This window comes from Schistocerca serialis, chromosome 7 (assembly GCF_023864345.2).
Source record: "Schistocerca serialis cubense isolate TAMUIC-IGC-003099 chromosome 7, iqSchSeri2.2, whole genome shotgun sequence".
Lineage (NCBI taxonomy): Eukaryota > Metazoa > Arthropoda > Insecta > Orthoptera > Acrididae > Schistocerca > Schistocerca serialis.
In genome coordinates, this window is record NC_064644.1 from 533,146,144 (window position 1) to 533,166,684 (window position 20,541).

At 45.6% G+C, this 20,541-nt stretch overlaps 1 protein-coding gene across 1 annotated transcript in view; it reads left to right on the forward strand.

Moving 5' to 3' along the window:
* Positions 1-20,541, forward strand: part of LOC126413214 (myrosinase 1-like) — a 100,005-nt gene that overhangs the window by 35,495 nt on the left and 43,969 nt on the right. The window lies entirely within an intron of this gene.

Below are 20,541 nucleotides of genomic sequence, written 5' to 3' on the forward strand. Positions count from 1 at the left end.
ATTCGTGGAGATATTGCACTCTACTACCGCTGTTCCACACGATAATATTGATAAACCGGACTTACGCTATTTTCCGTAACAATTAAGATGCCTGGAAAGAAATGGACGAGGGTCTTGCTTTAGTTTTCATTTTGAAATAGCAGCAAATACCATAATACAACTATACAGTACGTGAAAGACAAGCTCTCAAAAGTTCCGAATCTCAGTCGATAAAAACGGAACTCTCACTGCACCACTTTGTTTTCCGTCTGTCTGACTGTCTGTCTTTCTGTCTGTCAGGCTGTTAAAAACAGTTCTTCTCAGAAACGGGTAGGAGTATCAACTTGAACTTTATACCAGATAATGAGGTCTATCATCGCTTGGCGGTGTAAAATATTGAAACTTCCAAGTCGATGCAATAAAAGGATACGGCCATTTTTGATACTCACCAGCTCGCTCATCAAAACCTATAGGGTACTTCCCGTTAGCCCAGAATCATGAAATTTGACAAGAATCAAGGTTTCACAGTATAAGTAAAGAAAAAAATTCTAAAATTGTTCATTTGTAACTACACCACACGAAAATAAATATTTCGTTTGTCATTTGCTATCCGACATCAGACTTGAAATTAAAACAGTGAGTATTTCCGCATTCAGGCTGACAGCGTCGCAGTGGTAAAAGTCAAATATCAAGCAAGGAATGACTTTATTGCTCACATGACGAGTTCCGGATTTATCCATCATCTGAGAACCAGGAGCAATCACTGCACGTAGATATGGCATTTTAAGTGGTATGTGAAACACACATTCGAAGACTAGTCTGCAATGAGCGGTGACATTTAATGTTCGACATTTAGCATTGCGATCCAGTCAGCCTGAATGGATAACCAGTGAGTATTATAATAATGGTCGTCTGCCTCCGTCATTTATATTATTGAAATTAAAACATTCTCGAAAACCTTGCAGTTCCTAGGTCAGATCTCGCCCCCATGCGGGTCCGGGGGTTAGAATAAGCCAGAGGTATTCCTGCCTGTCGTAAGACGCGACTAAGAGTCACACATGTTTCGGCCTTTATGTGATGGTCCCCTGTACGGTTTGACCTCCATTTTACAAAATTTTCCCGAAGAGCAAGCCCATTGAGGAAGGGCGCCTTACATAATGCATCATGCGCTGAGACCTCTCGCATCCTCCGTCGACGCGGATCTGCACTTCCGTTCATTCTCCAGCTGTTGGGCGATGTCACTCTCCTGGGGGCGTTTTCTTCCGTCCTCTGTGCAGTATCGCTTTCTGCGCTGTTGACGAAAACGGACTTCTTAGCTCGTTTGCGCCTGATATCTAGCACAGTAGCACGTCCGTTGTGGTGGGGCCACCATGTACCCTGTTGGTTGTAGGCCCCTGACCACACAGGGATCGCTCTGCTGATGCCTGCCCCGTTAACTCACCGCGTATGCCAAGGAGTAGGTGCTCGTCACCCTGGGGTATCGGGACTCCCGGCAATGGCCATCCTGCCAGGTAGCCTTTACTACGGCTGGGTGGCGCCCATGGGGAGGGCCCCTGGTTCGAGTGGGTGGCATCAGGTTGGACATCGTCCCTCCCCCCCCTCCCCCCTTACCTGGCCACACCATGGAAGAAACGCCAGGCTAAGGATGGCAACGAAGCTTATTCACGCCGGTTCCTCGTATGTACGAGAGTTGATAGGGAATCTTTCTTGTCAACGAAACTTCATTTTTCGTGGAGAATTTAGAGGACAAGTTTGGGGAGGTGGACAGCTTGTCCAAAATGTGGACAGGGTCGGTCTTGATCAAAACAGCATCCTCTGCCCAGACAAGGGCGCTACTCGCCTGTGACAAGCTAGGGGATGTTTCTGTTTCCATCACGCCCCATAAGAGCTTAAATATGGTCCAGGGTATCATATTTCACAGAGACATTGTTTTGCAATCTGACGATGAGCTGCGCCCCAATTTAGAGCGGCGAGGTGTTCATTTCGTCCGGCACTTCCACCGGGGTCCGACGGATAATCAGGTTGCCACCAGGGCCTTCATCTTGGCCTTCGAGGGTGACACGTTTCCCGAGAAGGTCAAGGTGATGTTCTACCACTGTAACGTAAAGCCATATATCCCTCCCCCGATGCCGTGCTTTAAGTGCTGGAAGTTCGGCCATATGTCTTCCTGCTGTACGTCCAGAGTCACCTGTCGGCATTGTGGACGTCCTTCACATCCCAATACTCCATGTGTCCCGCCTCCCATCTGTGTCAACTGCGGAAAGCATCATTCGCCTTGCTCGCCAGACTGCAGGATTCTCCAGAAAGAAAGACAGAAAACTGAATACAAAACCCTGGACAGACTGACCTACACTGAGGCTAAGAGAAAATATAAGAGGCCGCTACAACAAAGGTTCTACCATCTTCCGTTCTGCTGCGTACAGTTGGCTCTCAGAGACGTAAAACTCCACCTGCTCCCCTGATGGTGGAGGGCACTTCCCTCCATGTTGCTGCTCCTGCAGAACCTACTTCAGGAGCAACACCCCCACAACCATCAGGGATGTCAGTCCCACTTCTCAGCTAGATAAGCGTAAGTCTCCTTCGGCTCCTCTCGCCAGGAAGGGATCTCTTAGGTCAGTCCCTTCGCAGGTTCCTATGAGTGGCAAAGCTGACACCCACCAGTGGCTGAAGCAAGCACAGGTAGCTGATCATAGGGCTTCACGTTCCTCCTGAGACTGAATCAGTGAAGCCCTCCCAGCTGGGCAAACCTAAGGAGCAGCGAGAGAAACCTAAATAGAAAAAGACCCTCAAGAACCAAGGCACTGCAGTGGCACCCACAACCCCACTACCTACAAGCTCCGTGTCTAAGGATGAGGTGGAGATTCTGGCGTCCGCTGAGGACCTACTAGATATCGCTGGGCCCTCAGACACAATGGATGTCGATCGCACAGGCCTCACTGAGTGTTTCATGGCTTCCCAGTCTGACGATCACGTAATCCTCCAATGGAATTGCGGCGGTTTCTTCCACCACCTCGCTGAGCTACGGCAACTGTTAAGCTTCACACCTGCTTTCTGCATTGCCCTCCAGGAAACCTGGTTTCCAGCAATGCGGACTCCTGCCCTCTGTGGCTATAAGGGATATTACAGGAACCGTAGCGATTATAATAGTCAGGTGGAGTTTGCGTCTATGTCCTGAACTCAGTATGTAGTGAACCTATGCCCCTTCAAACCCCTCTTGAAGCTAATGCTGTCAGGAGAAGAACGATGGAGGAAATAACTGTCTGCAATGTGTATCTTCCTCCAGATGGTGCAGTATCACCGAACGTATTGGCTGCACTGATTGATCAACTTCTTCTTTTCCTTCTTTTGGGAGATGTTAACGCACATAACCCCTCGTGGAGTGGCGCCATACTTACTGGCCGAGGTAGGGAGGTCGAAAATTTACTTTCACAACTCGACCTCTGCCTCTTAAATGCAGGTACCCCCACGCATCTCACTGTGGCACATTGCACATATTCGGCCATTGATCTCTCGGCTTGCAGTCCTGGACTTCTCCCCTTCTATCCATTGGAGAGCACATGACGACCTGTGTGATAGTGACCGCTTCCCCATCTTCCTGTCACTCTCACAGCGTCATGTCCATGGACGTCTACCCAGATGGGCTTTAAACAAGGTAGACTGGGAAACCTTCTGCTCTGCTGTGACCGCTGAGTCTGCTCCATATGGTGCTATCCATGTTGTCGTTGAGCAGGAAACTACAACGATCGTTTCTGCGGCGGTAAACGCGATCCCTCGTACTTTAGCGTGCCCCTGGCGAAAGACAGTCCCTTGTTGATCGCTGGAAAACGCTGAGGCAATTAAAGTGTGTCGGAGAGCTCTACAGCGACATAAGCAGTACCCTTCCCTAGAGCACCTAATAGTCTTTAAGTAGCTCCATTCCCGTCTTCGCCAGCTTATAAAACTACGGTAGCAGGAGTGTTGGGAGAGGTACATGTCGACCATTGGGTGCCATACGTCACCTTCCCAAGTCTGGACAAAGATCTGACGTCTTTTTGGGTACCAGAACCCAACAGGTGTCCCTGGCATTAACATCAATGGCGTGTTATCTAGCGTCGCAAATGCGATTACCGAGCACTTTGCTGAGAACTATGCTCGAGCCTCTGCGTCGAAGAACTACCCCCCCCCCCCCCCCCCAGCCTTTCGCATCGTCAGACGGCGGATGGAAAGAAAAGTCCTCTCGTTCACTACACGCCACAGTGAACCCTATAACGTCCCATTTACAGAGAGGGAGCTTCTCAGCGCCGTTGCACATTGCCCCGACACAGCTCCTGGGCCGGATCGGATCCGCAGTCAGATGATTGAACATCTCTCGTCTGACTACAAGTAACGTCTTCTCGTCATCTTCAACCGGATGTGGTACGATGGCGTCTTTCCATCGCAATGGCGGGAGAGCACCATCATTCTGGGGCTCAAACCCCGTCAAAACACGCTTGATGTGTATAGCTACCGGCCCATCAGCCTCACCAACTTTATTTGTAAGCTGCTGGAACACATGGTGTGTCAGAAGTTGGGTTGGGTCCTGAAGTCACGTAGCCTACTGGCTCCATGTCAGGGTGGCTTCCCCCAGGGTCGCTCTACCACTGATAATCTTGTGTCCCCCGAGTTTGCCATTTGAACAGCCTTTTCCAGACGCCAATATCAGGTTGCCGTCTTTTTTGACTTACGTAAAGCATACATGACCTGGCGACATCATAACCTTGCTACATTGTATGAGAGGGTTCTCCGGAGCCCACTCCCGATTTTCATACAAAACTTACTGTCGCTCAATACTTTCCATGTCCAAGTCGGTACCTCCCATAGTTCCCCCCACATTCAGGAGAATGACGTTCCACAGGGCTCCATATTGAGTGTCTTTCTATTTTTGGTGGCTATAAACGGTCTAGCAACAGCTGTGGGGCCGTCGGTCTCACCTTCTCTGTATGCAAAGGGCTTCTGCATTTCGTATTACTCCTCCAGTACTGGTGTTGCTGAGCGGCGCCTACAGGGACCCATTCACAAGGTGCAGTCATGGGCTCTAGTCGACAGCTTCCAGTTTTCAGCTGCGAAGTCATGTATCATGCATTTCTGTCGGTGTCGAACCGTTCAGCCCCAGAACTTTACCTTAATGACGATTCACTCACTGTAGTGGAGACATTGATTCTTAGGACTGGTTTTCGACGCCCAATTGACTTGACTACCTCACCTTCGTCAGCTTAAGCGGAAGCACCTCAATGCCCTCCGCTGCTTGAGCAACACCAACTGCGGTGCAGATCGCTCTACGCTGCTGCAGCTCTACAGAGACCTTATTCAATCCCGCCTTGACTTTGGGAGTCTGGTTTACAGTTTGGCAGCGCCCTCAGCGTTGCGTTTACTTGACCCAGTGCACCACTGTGGCGTTCGCCGAGCGACGGGTGCTTTTAGAACGAGTCCACTGACCAGTGTCTTCGTGGTGGCCGGAGTCCCTCCGTTGAAGGTTAGGCGTGCACAACTGCTGGCCAGTTACGTTGCACGCGTTTGTAGTTCTCCTGCGCATCCGAATTATCGTCTCCTTTTCCCAACCACGGCGGTTCATCTCCCGCATTGGCGGCCCAGGTCAGGGCTTACGATTGCGGTTTACGTCCAGTCCCTTCTGTCTGAATTGGAGTCCTTCCTGTTACCACCTCTCCTCAAGGTCCATTCACGTACAGCTACATGGTGCTCGCCTACGCCGCAGATTCTTCTGGACTTTTCACATGGCCCTAAGGACCCCGTTAACCCTGCGGCTCTCCACTATCACTTCCTCTCGATTCTCGACGTGTACCGGGGCCATGAAGTGGTTTACACCGACGGCTCGATGGCTGACTCTCACGTAGGCTTCGCGTATGTTCCTGGAGGACATATTGAACAGCACTCCTTGCCAGATGGCTGCAGTGTTTTCACTGCAGACCTGGCGACCATATCTCTTACTCTTGAGCACATCCGCACATGCCCTGTCCAGTCATTTCTCCTGTGTACTGACTCCTTGAGCAGCCTACAAGCTATCGACCAGTCCTACCCTCGCCATCCTTTGGTAGTGTCCATTCAGGAGTCCATCTATGCCCTGGAACGGTCCCGCCGTTCAGTGGTGTTAGTGTGGACCCCATGACACGTCGGAATCCCAGGCAACGAACTTGTCGACAGGCTGGCCAAACAGGCTATGCGAAAACCGCTTCTGGAGATGGGCATCTCCGAAACTGACCTTCGTTCTGCCTTACGCCACAGGGTTTTTCAGTTTTGGGAGACGGAATGGCTTAACAGTACGCACAATAAACTACATGTAGTTGAGGTGTCTACGAATGTGTGGAAGTCTTCCATGCGGTCCTCGTGATTACGAATGTATGGAAGTCTTCCATGCAGTCCTCTCAGTGTTGCTGTGGCTCACGAATGACGGGTGTCCAACTCTTGCTGGACTGCCCACTTTTAGGCCGCTTTGTGGCGGACTTTTAACTTTCCCAGCACCCTGCCTTCGGTGTTAGGAGACAATGCCTCAACAGCAGCTTTAGTTTTACGTTTTATTCGTGAGGGTGGGTTTTTTCATTTGATCTTTTAGTGCATGTCCTTTGTCCCTCTGTGTCCTCCACCGAGTGGTTGGCTGACCATGACAATAAAAAGGAGAAGCCAGCCACACATTAAAATCCCCACCCTAAAAGGTTTTGTTTTGGTCTCTTCTACATGTTTCTTGCATCCCTCTGTGGTTTTCTTGTCCAATTTTGTCCATTCTAGTGTTTATTGCCCTTCTGTCATTCTTGTGGTTTACTTCTTTCTTCCATGTGTGTTTTGTATGTATGAATTATTTCTCTCCCACCCTTGTGGAATTATTTTAATCGGTACGGGGGACCGATGACCCCCTACCCCCCTCTTTTAAAACAACCAACCGAATTTCACTGGTGTCAGTGTCGACAACAGGTCTAAATGGCCGAGGTACTCGATCCCCAGAACTGGATGAACTGCCTGTATACGTAATTAAGTCTGAACTGAACCCTCAGTGCGGGCATCCTACTCGTAGTTGGCCATTTTTTTTTGAATCTAGTGCCAGTACTTTTGTTTAAAGAACCGCCGAAAGAGGATGCATTCCTTGTGCCGGAATTTGGCCACTGTTAGTCGGACAAGAGAATAGAAAAGTGGTACATCAAGTTCCAGGAGAATAGTTGTTTTGGCAATGAAAAAGTAATGAGAATCTCAATGAGGAATTTGAAACTTTCAGCTCAGGTCAGAAGCGTGTAGAGGAACCCTGGCTCAAGTTTAAAAGAATAGCTGACCTCGCACTAGACAGAATGTATCCAGTAGAACAGTTCATACTCGGAGAGAACTTCCATGGTATACAGTCACTGCAGAGTAGCTTCTACGAAAACCAAGATTACTGCATAATAACTGTAAAACAAAACGTAGAGCTACAGACAGAGAGATGCTGAATGAAACGCGTTGGCCTGTCAAGAGAGCAATGCCTTCAATGACTACCGTAGCGGAATACTGTCAAATGACACTTCAAAAAATCCAAAGATACTCTAGTCGAATGCAAAGGCTGTTAGTAGCACCAAAGTTAGTCTCTAGTCCCTATCGAATGACACAGGAACTGAAATTGAGGGTAGGAAAGCAAAGCCGAAATGCTTAACTCCGTTTTCAAATGTTCCTTTACAAAAGAAAACGGAGGAGCGTTGCCCCAGTTTAGCCCTCGTACCACTAAAAAGATGAGTGAAGTCAGCGTTAGTTTCAGTGGTATTGAGAAACAGCGGAAATTGTTAAATTCGGACAAAGCTCCAGGGATCGATGGAATCCTTATCGGATTCTATAGTGAATTTGCGGCTTAGTTAGCCCCTCTTCTCGCTATAATCTGTCGTAGATTCCTCGAACAAAAAAGAAAAACCGTGCCCAATTCTTGGAAAAAGGTACAGGTCACACCCGTCTACAGGAGGGGTAGCAGAAGTGATCGACAAAACTACCGTCCAATATCCTTGACATCTTAGAACATAGTCTGAGCTCAAACACAATGAGGTATCTTGAACAGAATGATCTCTTCAATGCCAGCCAGCATTGTTTTCGAAAACATGGGCATGTGAAACCCAACTCGCATTTTTCGAACATGGCTTTGGATCGAGGAAACCAGGTAGACACAGTGTTTCTTGATTTCCAAAAAGCATTTCACTCAGTACTGGACCAACGCTTATTGTCTAAAGTACGGTCATATGAGGTATCAAGTGAAATTTGTGACTGCCTTGAGGACTTTTTGGTAGGGGGGACACAGCATATTATCTTGGACGAAGAGTCATCGTCAGATGTAGAAGTAACTTCGGGTGTGCCCCAGAGTGGTGTGTTGGGACCGTTGCTGTTCATGTTGTATATTAATGGCCTTGCAGACAATATTAATAGTAATTCTGCAGGTGATGCAGTTATCTACAATGAAGTACTATGTGAGAGAAGCTGCATAAATATTCAGTCAGATCTTGATAAGATTTCACCATGGTGCAGGGATTGGCAACTTGCTCTAAATATTCAGAAATGTAAAATTGTGCACTTCAAAAAACCAAAAAACATAGTACCCTATGATTAAAATATCAGTGAGTCACTGTTGGAATTGGCCAACACATAGAAATACCTGAGTGTAACGCTCTGCAGGGATATGAATTGGAATTATCACATAGTGTGTGAAGCACGTGGTAGACTTCGGATTATTGATAGAATACTGGCGAATTGCAATCAGTCTACTAAAGAGATTGCTTACAAATCGCTCGTGCGACCCATCCTGGAATGGACCCGTACCAGATAGGACTAACAGGGGATACTGAACGCATACAGAGAAGGGCAGCACGAATGGTCACAGGTTTGTTTAATCAGTGGGAGAGTGTCACAGAAATACTGATGGAAATGAAATGGCAGACTCTTGAAGACAAAAGTAAACTATTAAGAAAGCTGTGTTTGAGTTAAGAAATTTTCGAGAACCGGCTTTAAATGATATACTACAATCTCCTAAGTGTCTCTCACACAGGGATCGTGAAGTTAAGCTTAGAATAATTACTGCACGCACAGAGACATTCAAACAATTATTCTTCCCGCGCTTCATATGTGCATGGAACAGGAAGAAATCCTAATAACTGGTACAACGGGACGTACCGTCTACCATGCACCTCACGGTGGTTTGCAGAGTACAGAGTATGTAGATGTAGATATAGATGCAGAAAACGTTTGGGCCGACCACGAGCAGACGTGACGTGTCAGAACGGACAGTAGACCGTGCGAGGGACGTGATATTGCGAAGTTCAACAAACTCTACCCCTCGAGGTAGTGGAGAATTGAACGTTCCTCAGCCAAAAGTGTGAAAAATCCTTCGTAAGCGATTAGGAGTGCTCCGTACAAATTATGGCTCCTGTAAACCATAAGCTACGATGACAAATTCCGTTGTTCTGTACTGAAATGCAGAACCGTATCGAAAATTAAGACTTTGCAAGCAAATTAAACTTCAACGGCGAAGCTACTTCTCATCTTTCCGGAATGAGTCTGTCACAAGACTCGCATAAGTGGGAGAGAGACCCCACATGCAGCTGTCGAACTGGACTAAGTTCCGAGGAGTTTAACGCACTCTGTGCTGTGTCCAACAAGGCGGCGTATGGACTCTTCTTCTTCACAGAGGTAACTGTCAGTGGTATCATCTATTTCGACAGGCTGCAGCTGTGACTCTTGCCACAACGTGAAAGCTGCGACTCTTGCCACAACGTGAAACTTAAAGCTGGTGTTTCATTTTTCAACAAGACAATGTCCCTCCTCATTGCGACAGTTGTGTACGAGATGACATGAACGAAACGTCGCCACGTCGCTGAACAGGTCGTGTTGTGGCCGATGACCTGGCGCCACCCGAGTAGCCACCACGGTTGCGGGACTTGAGAATTTTTGCGTATTTGTTTATATCGAGGACAGCGTGTTTGTTCCACCTGCACCCCAGAACCTTGAAGGCCTACCACACGACATTGCAAAAGCTGTTCTTACCGTTACACCTGATACGATGGGTCGGGTATGGCAAGACTTAGTCTACTGATTAGAGGTCTGCTGTGTGATTCCAGGAGGACACAGAATATTTATAAACATGGTAAAATAAATTTCGAGCATTTGTCTTTCATACACTACATCATATCGTACGTTGTACTTGGCCAATTTTCTGTACCGATTTTTTTGGAGTGTTTTATAGACTTTATAACCACGCTGTAAATGAACGGGTTTCGTAATGGTTCTTAAGGGTCCACTCTCTTCAGTCAGTCTATAAAATAAGGAAATTTTACGATTTAGTTTGGAAACACCAATGAAGCAATCAACGTAAACCTTTTTACGCATGATTAATTGATTCTTGGACAACATTTTCGCATTTCTGTAACAACTTCAGTCATCATTACGCCCCCGCACCCGAGGAGTTAAAGCTGCTCTATCCAAAATGAAGTTTGTCAATGGCGGAAGTCTCGCAGTCGGTAAATCTTATCCGAAACAAAAAACGCGTTCTTAATCTTTATAATACTACGCACCGAGTAATAACACAGCTTTTTGAAATTAGTAAAAAATAGTAAAATAGCGAAGGTTTGTAACACAGATGTAGTTTTCTCATGTATTTTTGGTCACGTTTTTTCCAATAACTGACGAATACATTAAAGCAAAGAATTATCCGTTAGACCTTGCTGGCAAATACGTTGCATCTCAACATGACGGAATGAATTGCGTTCACACAAACAAAGATATCTTTCTGAAATTTGGCTGAATTAGTTCGCGGGTTTGTGCGCAAATAGTAATGGGCTATTTTTTATTTTAATTTATTCACTAGTTATTGCAAAAAAATGTGACCAAAAACATACGACTAAACTACATCTCTGTTTCAAGTGACCACCACGTTATTATTTTTTCAAATTTCAAAACACCGTGCTATTAAACCGTTCGTAATATCCTATATATTAAGAAAATCGTTTGTGTTTTGACCTCATACAAGATTTACAGATTGCGGTACTTCCCTCATAGAGACACCTCATTTTGAACTGAGCAGCTTCAACTCCTCGGATGGAGGGGGGCCTTAATGATGACTGAATTTCTTACAAAAATCAGAAAATGTTGTCCACCAATCATTATATAATGTTAAAAAAACTTTACGTTGAATGCTTCGTTAGTTTTTCAAAAAAAAAAAAAAAAAAAAAAGGTACAAATCGCTTATTGTATATGCCGAATGAGGAAATTAACCCCTAAACTGATTAATGAAGCACAAACGGGTAACTGGTATGGATCTGCTTCTGTGAATGCACTGGAAGCAGTGTAAGAATACGACATTCTCCGTGTAAAATAAAAGCTACTTTTTTACTATCTTTACTACGCGAAACATTCTTGTTATGCTTACTAAAGTCTTCCCTTTTTGGTAGGCAGCATGTTTACTTATCTTTCAACGCCAGTTTTTCCAGTTTAGCGGAGACTAGCAATCTTGTTTGCAGTGTTCTGCCATCTCTAATTATATCGACAGTATGACAACGTAGCACCATTACCATAGCGTATGTAACCACTGGTGCAGGTCTGAGGATGTGTCTACACGAGGGGCGTTTTTTGTGCGACCTATTTTGTTCCCATAGCAAAACGTAGAAAGGCCAGACATAAATTGAATGTAGGAGTTGGTACCCTCATATATCTTGTGACGTATATGACTGCAAGACCAGCCATTTACAGCCTCGGGGCCCTGTTCGCCTGTTCGTCTGACCAACTTACTATTTAAAATAGTGTGGGATATTCTGAAAGTTCTACACCGTCTGCAGAAAGACAGCGTGATAGGGCCGCCTCTGTTGGAGGTATACGATTCTAAACGACCTACCAAATGACTTCTGTAGCCCCGTGAAGCTGTGCGCAAAGAATGCAGTTTGGTACTGGCAGGTGCTATCATTGGAATATTGTTGTGAAGGACCGAGGGACTTGCAGTTTATCATCTCCGGGTACAGCTGATTCTAAGCATTAATAAACGCAATGTAATGTGAACAAACGGATGAAACGATTGTCTGTCACCCAAAGGCAGTTACATATGATAAGCATTTAGGGTTACCCGTTTCGAATGATTTCTGGTGTAACGGTCTAGCCGTGGGCATGGCGGATTACGACATCCTCAGATTTATTACAAGACTCCTAAGGAAGTGTATTACACGCACTAACGAAGTCGCTTACGACACAGATTTGATTCACATAAGACCTGCACGATACTTCAGGGGTGCTTTAAGGCTGTGAAAAAGTTATTGATACTGAAAAAATTTCTTAGACGGAGACACTGGGCGTTTCACATTGCTGAAAGGCTTACTCACAAAAGTACAGAACAAGTCAGGAAACTACATCTACATCTACATTGATACTCCGCAAGCCACCCAACGGTGTGTGGCGGAGGGCACTTTACGTGCCACTGTCATTACCTCCCTTTCCTGTTCCAGTCGCGTATGGTTCGCGGGAAGAACGACTGTCTGAAAGCCTCCGTGCGCGCTCTAATCTCTCTAATTTTACATTCGTGATCTCCTCGGGAGGTATAAGTAGGAGGAAGCAATATATTCGATACCTCATCCAGAAACGCACCCTCTCGAAACCTGGCGAGCAAGCTACACCGCGATGCAGAGCGCCTCTCTTGCAGAGTCTGCCACTTGAGTTTATTAAACATCTCCGTAACGCTATCACGGTTACCAAATAACCCTGTGACGAAACGCGCCGCTCTTCTTTGGATCTTCTTTATCTCCTCCGTCAGACCGATCTGGTACGGATCCCACACTGATGAGCAATACTCAAGTATAGGTCGAACGAGTGTTTTGTAAGCCACCTCCTTTGTTGATGGACTACATTTTGTAAGCACTCTCCCAATGAATCTCAATCTGGTACCCGCCTTACCAACAATTAATTTTATATGATCATTCCACTTCAAATCGTTCCGCACGCATACTCCCAGATATTTTACAGAAGTAACTGCTACCAGTGTTTGTTCCGCTATCATATAATCATACAATAAAGGATCCTTCTTTCTATGTATTCGCAATACATTACATTTGTCTATGTTAAGGGTCAGTTGTCACTCCCTGCACCAAGTGCCTATCCGCTGCAGATCTTCCTGCATTTCGCTACAATTTTCTAATGCTGCAACTTCTCTGTATACTACAGCATCATCCGCGAAAAGCCGCATGGAACTTCCGACACTATCTACTAAGTCATTTATATATATTGTGAAAAGCAATGGTCCCATAACACTCCCCTGTGGCACGCCAGAGGTTACTTTAACGTCTGTAGACGTCTCTCCATTGATAACAACATGCTGTGTTCTGTTTGCTAAAAACTCTTCAATCCAGCCACACAGCTGGTCTGATATTCCGTAGGCTCTTACTTTGTTTATCAGGCGACAGTGCGGAACTGTGTCGAACGCCTTCCGGAAGTCAAGAAAAATAGCATCTACCTGGGAGCCTGTATCTAATATTTTCTGGGTCTCATGAACAAATAAGACGAGTTGGGTCTCACACGATCGCTGTTTCCGGAATCCATGTTGATTCCTACATAGTAGATTCTGGGTTTCCAGAAATGACATGATACGCGAGTAAAAACATGTTCTAAAATTCTACAAGAGATCGACGTAAGAGATATAGGTCTATAGTTTTGCGCATCTGCTCGACGACCCTTCTTGAAGACTGGGACTATCTGTGCTCTTTTCCAATCATTTGGAACCCTCCGTTCCTCTAGAGACTTGCGGTACACGGCTGTTAGAAGGGGGGCAAGTTCTTTCGCGTACTCTGTGTAGAATCGAATTGGTATCCCGTCAGGTCCAGTGGACTTTCCTCTACTGAGTGATTCCAGTTGCTTTTCTATTCCTTGGACACTTATTTCGATGTCAGCCATTTTTTCGTTTGTGCGAGGATTTAGAGAAGGAACTGCAGTGCGGTCTTCCTCTGTGAAACAGCTTTGGAAAAAGGTGTTTAGTATTTCAGCTTTACGCGTGTCATCCTCTGTTTCAATGCCATCATCATCCCGTAGTGTCTGGATATGCGGTTTCGAGCCACTTACTGATTTAACGTAAGACCAGAACTTCCTAGGATTTTCTGTCAAGTCGGTACATAAAATTTCACTTTCGAATTCAACGAACGCTTCACGCATAGCCCTCCTTACGCTAACTTTGACATCGTTTAGCTTCTGTTTGTCTGAGAGGTTTTGGCTGCGTTTAAACTTGGAGTGGAGCTCTCTTTGCTTTCGCAGTAGTTTCCTGACTTTGTTGTTGTACCACGGTGGGTTTTTCCCGTCCCTCACAGTTTTACTCGGCACGTACCTGTCTAAAACGCATTTTACGATTGCCTTGAACTTTTTCCATAAACACTCAACATTGTCAGTGTCGGAACAGAAATTTTCGTTTTGATCTGTTAGGTAGTCTGAAATCTGCCTTCTATTACTCTTGCTAAACAGATAAACCTTCCTCCCTTTTTTTATATTCCTATTAACTTCCATATTCAGGGATGCTGCAACGGCCTTATGATCACTGATTCCCTGTTCTGTACATACAGAGTCGAAAAGTTCGGGTCTGTTTGTTATCAGTAGGTCCAAGATGTTATCTCCACGAGTCGGTTCTCTGTTTAATTGCTCGAGGTAATTTTCGGATAGTGCACTCAGTGTAATGTCACTCGATGCTCTGTCCCTACCACCCGTCCTAAACATCTGAGTGTCCCAGTCTATATCTGGTAAATTGAAATCTCCACCTAAGACTATAACATGATGAGAAAGTTTATGTGAAATGTATTCCAAATTTTCTCTCAGTTGTTCTGCCACTAATGCTGCTGAGTCGGGAGGTCGGTAAAAGGAGCCAATTATTAACCTAGTTCGGTTGTTTAGTGTAACCTCCACCCATAATAATTCACAGGAACTATCCACTTATACTTCACTACAGGATAAACTACTACTAACAGCGACGAACACTCCACCACCGGTTGCATGCAATCTATCCTTTCTAAACACCGTCTGTACCTTTGTAAAAATTTCGGCAGAATTTATCTCTGGCTTAAGCCAGCTTTCTGTACCTATAACGATTTCAGCTTCGGTGCTTTCTATCAGCGCTTGAAGTTCCGGTACTTTACCAACGCAGCTTCGACAGTTGACAATTATAATACCGATTGCTGCTTGGTCCCCGCATGTCCTGACTTTGCCCCGCACCCGTTGAGGCTGTTGCCCTTTCTGTACTTGCCCAAGGCCATCTAACCTAAAAAACCGCCCAGCCCACGCCACACAACCCCTGCTACCCGTGTAGCCGCATGTTGCGTGTAGTGGACTCCTGACCTATCCAGCGGAACCCGAAACCCCACCACCCTATGGCGCAAGTCGAGGAATCTGCAGCCCACACGGTCGCAGAACCGTCTCAGCCTCTGATTCAGACCCTCCACTCGGCTCTGTACCAAAGGTCCGCAGTCAGTCCTGTCGACGATGCTGCAGATGGTGAGCTCTGCTTTCATCCCGCTAGCGAGACTGGCAGTCTTCACCAAATCAGATAGCCGCCGGAAGCCAGAGAGGATTTCCTCCGATCCATAGCGACACACATCATTGGTGCCGACATGAGCGACCACCTGCAGATGGGTGCACCCTGTACCCTTCATGGCATCCGGAAGGACCCTTTCCACACCTGGAATGACTCCCCCCGGTATGCACACGGAGTGCACATTGGTTTTCTTCCCCCCTCTTGCTGCCAACGTGCTGATTGCTCCAAAATATGTCCCGTACCGTGAGCAGAAAGTTAAAATAAGAGAAATTCGGGCTAATGCAGAGGAGTACGACCCTGTCTTTCTTCCTGTACACTAATGCAAACCAACTGCCCCTGTGGCAGATGATGTATGTTGTGTTTTCTGTCCTAAGGTGCGTTAAATATGTTCCGGGTCGCTTTCATTTTAGCCACCCTGTAGATACAGACAAATAACCTACGCAGTAGTTCGGTAAGTGACGATCAAAGACTCGTAACGTACTCATCCAGCTCAGTTTGAGTGTATGAAGTTGAAATACGGACCTGTACGTCTCATGTACCCGTCGTTACGTTTTGCATTGAGGACAACACACACGCATTCATATACGGGTGACTGAATATATACAAAGTGAGTCACGCAATGTCCGTTTTATTTTGTGAACAGTTACAGATATCGAAACGATGTTTTCGGCAAATGATAGTACGCTAAGAGACATGCACTTCGGTGTGTGATAAAGAGTCTTATCCCCTGTATCAATCAAGACATTAAAGCAAGTGCGATTGTTTAAAGCGGAGTGATATAGCTTATTTAACGGCATCCGAAATAGCTTGAAAAGATGAATACAATGTTATAAGTCTTGTTAATTTTGAGGTTGAAACTCTTCGCTAAAGAATCCGAGAAATGTTCTAAAATTGGCATGCAATGCTGCTAGAGTCGGCTATTGCGTTGTAAACACCGCCAGGCAGAGTTTTCGTGCCAGGCTCTATCATTACATGCAACAAGATACAACTACACTACTAAGAAAAACCTTATTTCGTATACGACATAGATACAGGGCCAGCTGTGACTTTTGTGTATGAATATATGGCAAATGTCAGTTTCCGGCGCATCAGATGGATATTAAAAAAAAAAAGCACTGCGTCGTCAGGCCACGAGTGGCCAACCGGGACCATCCGACGGCCGTGTCATCCTCAGTGGAGGATGCAGATAGGAGGGGCGTGGGGTCAGCACACCGTTCTCCCGGTCATAAGATGGTATTCTTGACCGAAGCCGCTACTATTCGGTTGGCATCACGAGGCTGAGTGCACCCCGAAAAATTGGCAACAGCGCATGGCGGCCTGGATGGTCACCCATGCAAGTGCCGACCACGCCCGACAGCGCTTAACTTCGGTGATCTCACGGGAAGCGGTGTATCCACTGCGCCAAGGCCGTTTCCGTCAGATGGATATTAGGGAAATTATTTCAATTGTGTTTAGATTTCCAGGTTTTTGTGGAAACAACTACAGTTTCGCCAGACAGATTCCTATTTAAACCCTCCTCGTTGTTGCTTAGTTAGAAGGCAAAGCCGAAGAAGAAAAGTAGGTTGTTCACTTCATTCTGATATACAACCTTATTCCCGAAAAACACTGGTTTATGAACTTTCTTAGGTTAATAGTAATAATAATAATAATAATAATAAAACAAGAACAACTGATGTCTCTTTGCCTGGAGACGCCTGAAAGCTTCTCAAAAATTTAACACCTGCAGTGGATAAGTGTCTACTCGAAATTATAAGTAGATGGAATGTACTTTAAATAAACTAAACTTTTTATTTAGACTGACAGAAGACATGTCACCCACAAAATAATTACTTTTCTTAACGAAACATAGTTTTTCATGTATTGTTTACTACCAGCTGCAAGGCATATTTGAAATCGCCGTTGGATAGAGATGGGCAGATGAAAGTACACTAGATGATAGGGCGTTGTATGCTGTGACTATGCGACGGCGCATAGTGTAGTTGGGGCTTCATAGACTGCGTCTTTCAGTTATCCCAACAGAAAAAAATCAAGAGGAGTCAAACTGGGGGACCTGGTCTGCCATTGTACTGAAGCACTCCTTTGTATCCAGCGGTCAGGAAACTTCTGTTCAGAATTGGTGTTGCAACACGGGGAACGTGACATAAACCAAATACACTGTCGCTTAACCAGCGGCACCTCTTCTAGAAAAAAGGTAGAATGTTCGTAACAAAGTGTCCGTACGTATTTCTATTCAACAACCATAGGATTAAATGAGGTCCCACAACGGAATTGACTACCGTGCCACGCTATTAGTTTATGTTCCACGTTCGTTGGCGTTGTACCTGGCGAAGCCATCACGGATTTTCAGTGCAAGCTACATTACCATGATTCGTAAACATTGCTTCACTGGCAAAGAACTCACGTTCTTCGGAATCACGTCCTCCGAGTGGCTGGTGTAGTGGCAGATGACAAGGGTGTAATGTGTGTAGATGCAAGACAAGCATGGCACTCGTCCTGCTGATCCCATGGAGATTCACAAGCGTCGTAACCAGAACAGCTTCTTGATGTGCACTTCCAGTTGCTGTAGTCGTCCTCGTCCCGTGTTAAACGCTGAAGTTGGCCCGACAAGCAGCGACGATCAGGATGGACACTCCTCTAGCGCCGTAGCGTTTCGACAGCATTTTTTTGACATTTGACGTATGAAACTACCACGTTTAACCTCTCATTGCTGTACATGTCTGCATGCAAAGAACACTGAGCAGCAATGAGCAGCCGATTGACGATACAGTTCCTGCTAGTTCTCCACTGCAGACATGCAAACAATCAAGGGCTTCGTACAACGATGTAGTTTAAGAAACATCTCGGATTCTTTCATTCTCAAAATTAACAAGCATTATATAACGCCTTTTCGCTCGCCTTCAGATGCCATTAAAAAGATATCATTCCATTAAAAAACCATACTTCCTTCAGTATCTCGATCGATACAAGTGTCAAAATTCTATCAAACATCCAAAGTACCTGCTGCTTAGTGCACTTTCATTTGCCGAAAACCTCGTTTCAGTATCTGAAACTTTTCACAAAATACAACAGCTGTTACGTTTCACTTGATTTTCCCTGTATACCGGGTGAACAAAAATAATACTGACAAGCTGCAGGGACAGATCCAGAAAAGGTCCTGTGAACAAGTGTCCGGAAATGGACGGTGTGCGTGCAGCGACAACAAATTGTGTCAGCGAACTGCAATGATAAAATGGGGTAATTTGGAAGTGGAACGGTGCTTCGTCATGCAGAAACAATATAACCTTTGATATTTCCGAAGGCACATTCTTAAGCAGTCCAGAGTATTCCGCAATAAGTCCGAGTACATTCCTCCGTCGAGACGTTGCGGGATAATAACTGGTCCAAGGATGTGGTCGCCAAGAATCCGTGCCCACACATTGGTGCTGAACCGATGCTGATGAGATGCCTCAGCCATTCCTCGAAGATTGTCTGTAGCCCACAGATGCCGGATATGCAGATCGATGATGCTAGTTCTGGTAAAGGTTGCTTCGTCAGTGAAGCCAACAGATGAGTGAAATCCCATAATTGTGTTGGTCTGCTGCAAAAGCTATCGACAAAAGCGCTCCCTTAGAAGGAACTCTGCTCCTGGTAATCCTTCAGGTGATAGGGATGATAGCGGTTATCATGCACGATATATATAATTGTACTTTGGCTTACACCATACTGGTGGGCCACTCGCCTGGATCTTTTACTAATGTTCGTCTCTATATCCTATTGAACCCGGTCCTCTAAATCCGGTGTATGCACAATCTACCGCTTCCATGCACGTTCGTCTCTCTGGAAGTACCCACTATCACACAAACGCCCAAAAATGGCTATAAATGTTGTGGGATATGGTTGGTGTTTGTGAGGGTACTTGTTTTTGTACAGCCCTGCTGCCTCTCGACTGTTTCTATCTGCTTGACCATACACGAGCATCGTCTCAGAGTGTTCCCCACATGAATACCGGACTATTCTGCGTTTACGGTAGGTTGCACCAATCGCAAAGGTGCAACACGTAAGGAACACACGATGGACTTGTTAGGTTGTAAAAGTCGTGTGTACCTCCGGTGTTCTGTACATCTTTCTTGGACAGTACGAGTTGTTTGTCCGATGTAAGAAAGGCCACATTCACATGGAATTTTGTAAACTCCAGATTTTCGGAGCAGCAAATCATCTTTCACGGAGCCCACGAGTGTAGTTGTCTTTGGGTGGAGGACGAAGACTTTTATTTTGTGTCTGCCGAGAATGCGTCCTATTTTTGATGAGAGGCTGCCCACATATGGCAGGAAGTTTCTTCTGTTCCCACAAACACGTTGCAAATTTTACTACCTGATGTTTTCTGCATGGTTGTAATTGCACTACTAAGTGGGCTTCGCCTGTCAGTTTAGACTAACCATTTTGTGTCCCTGCATCCACACTTCAACACTTGACCTGCAGGGCAGGAGAAAATAAGAATTAATGACCTGCTGTTGTCAAATGTACTTGGAGGTACCAATCAACCTTAAAACATACGACTTGTAATAACTAGAATTATTAGTCTGTAAATGAGGTAAATTATTATGCAATGTTATTCAGTCCACTGTCCTCAGTCACCAGTATAAATATCTGCACTTACATCCGTTGCACCCTGTACAGCGGATGCCGTCCTGAGAGTTGTCACACACAGTTTCTCTGATGTTTGCAATTGTGTTTTCGCAGTGTGTAACAGGAGCTAGCCCAAATAAATCATCTTGTCTTATATAGGAGTTTTAAAGCGGAATTTTATATGCCTGTTGGATGGAGCGGTGCAACATTAATCTGTTACATTTGCTTTATATGTAAGTACTGAAAGGGGCAGTAAAACAAAAAGAACAGGCAGTACTCCAGTAGCGATTGAGCAGCGCTTGTGCATGGCAGCAGCAGTCACAGTGGCCCAGAGCGGTTCTGTGGCTGCTGGGATACTGGTTATTCTTCGTTTTTTACTGTCCATGTCAATGTGTTTCGAAAAAACGAATATCGCACCAAAATAATTTGGGGCCAATTCATCG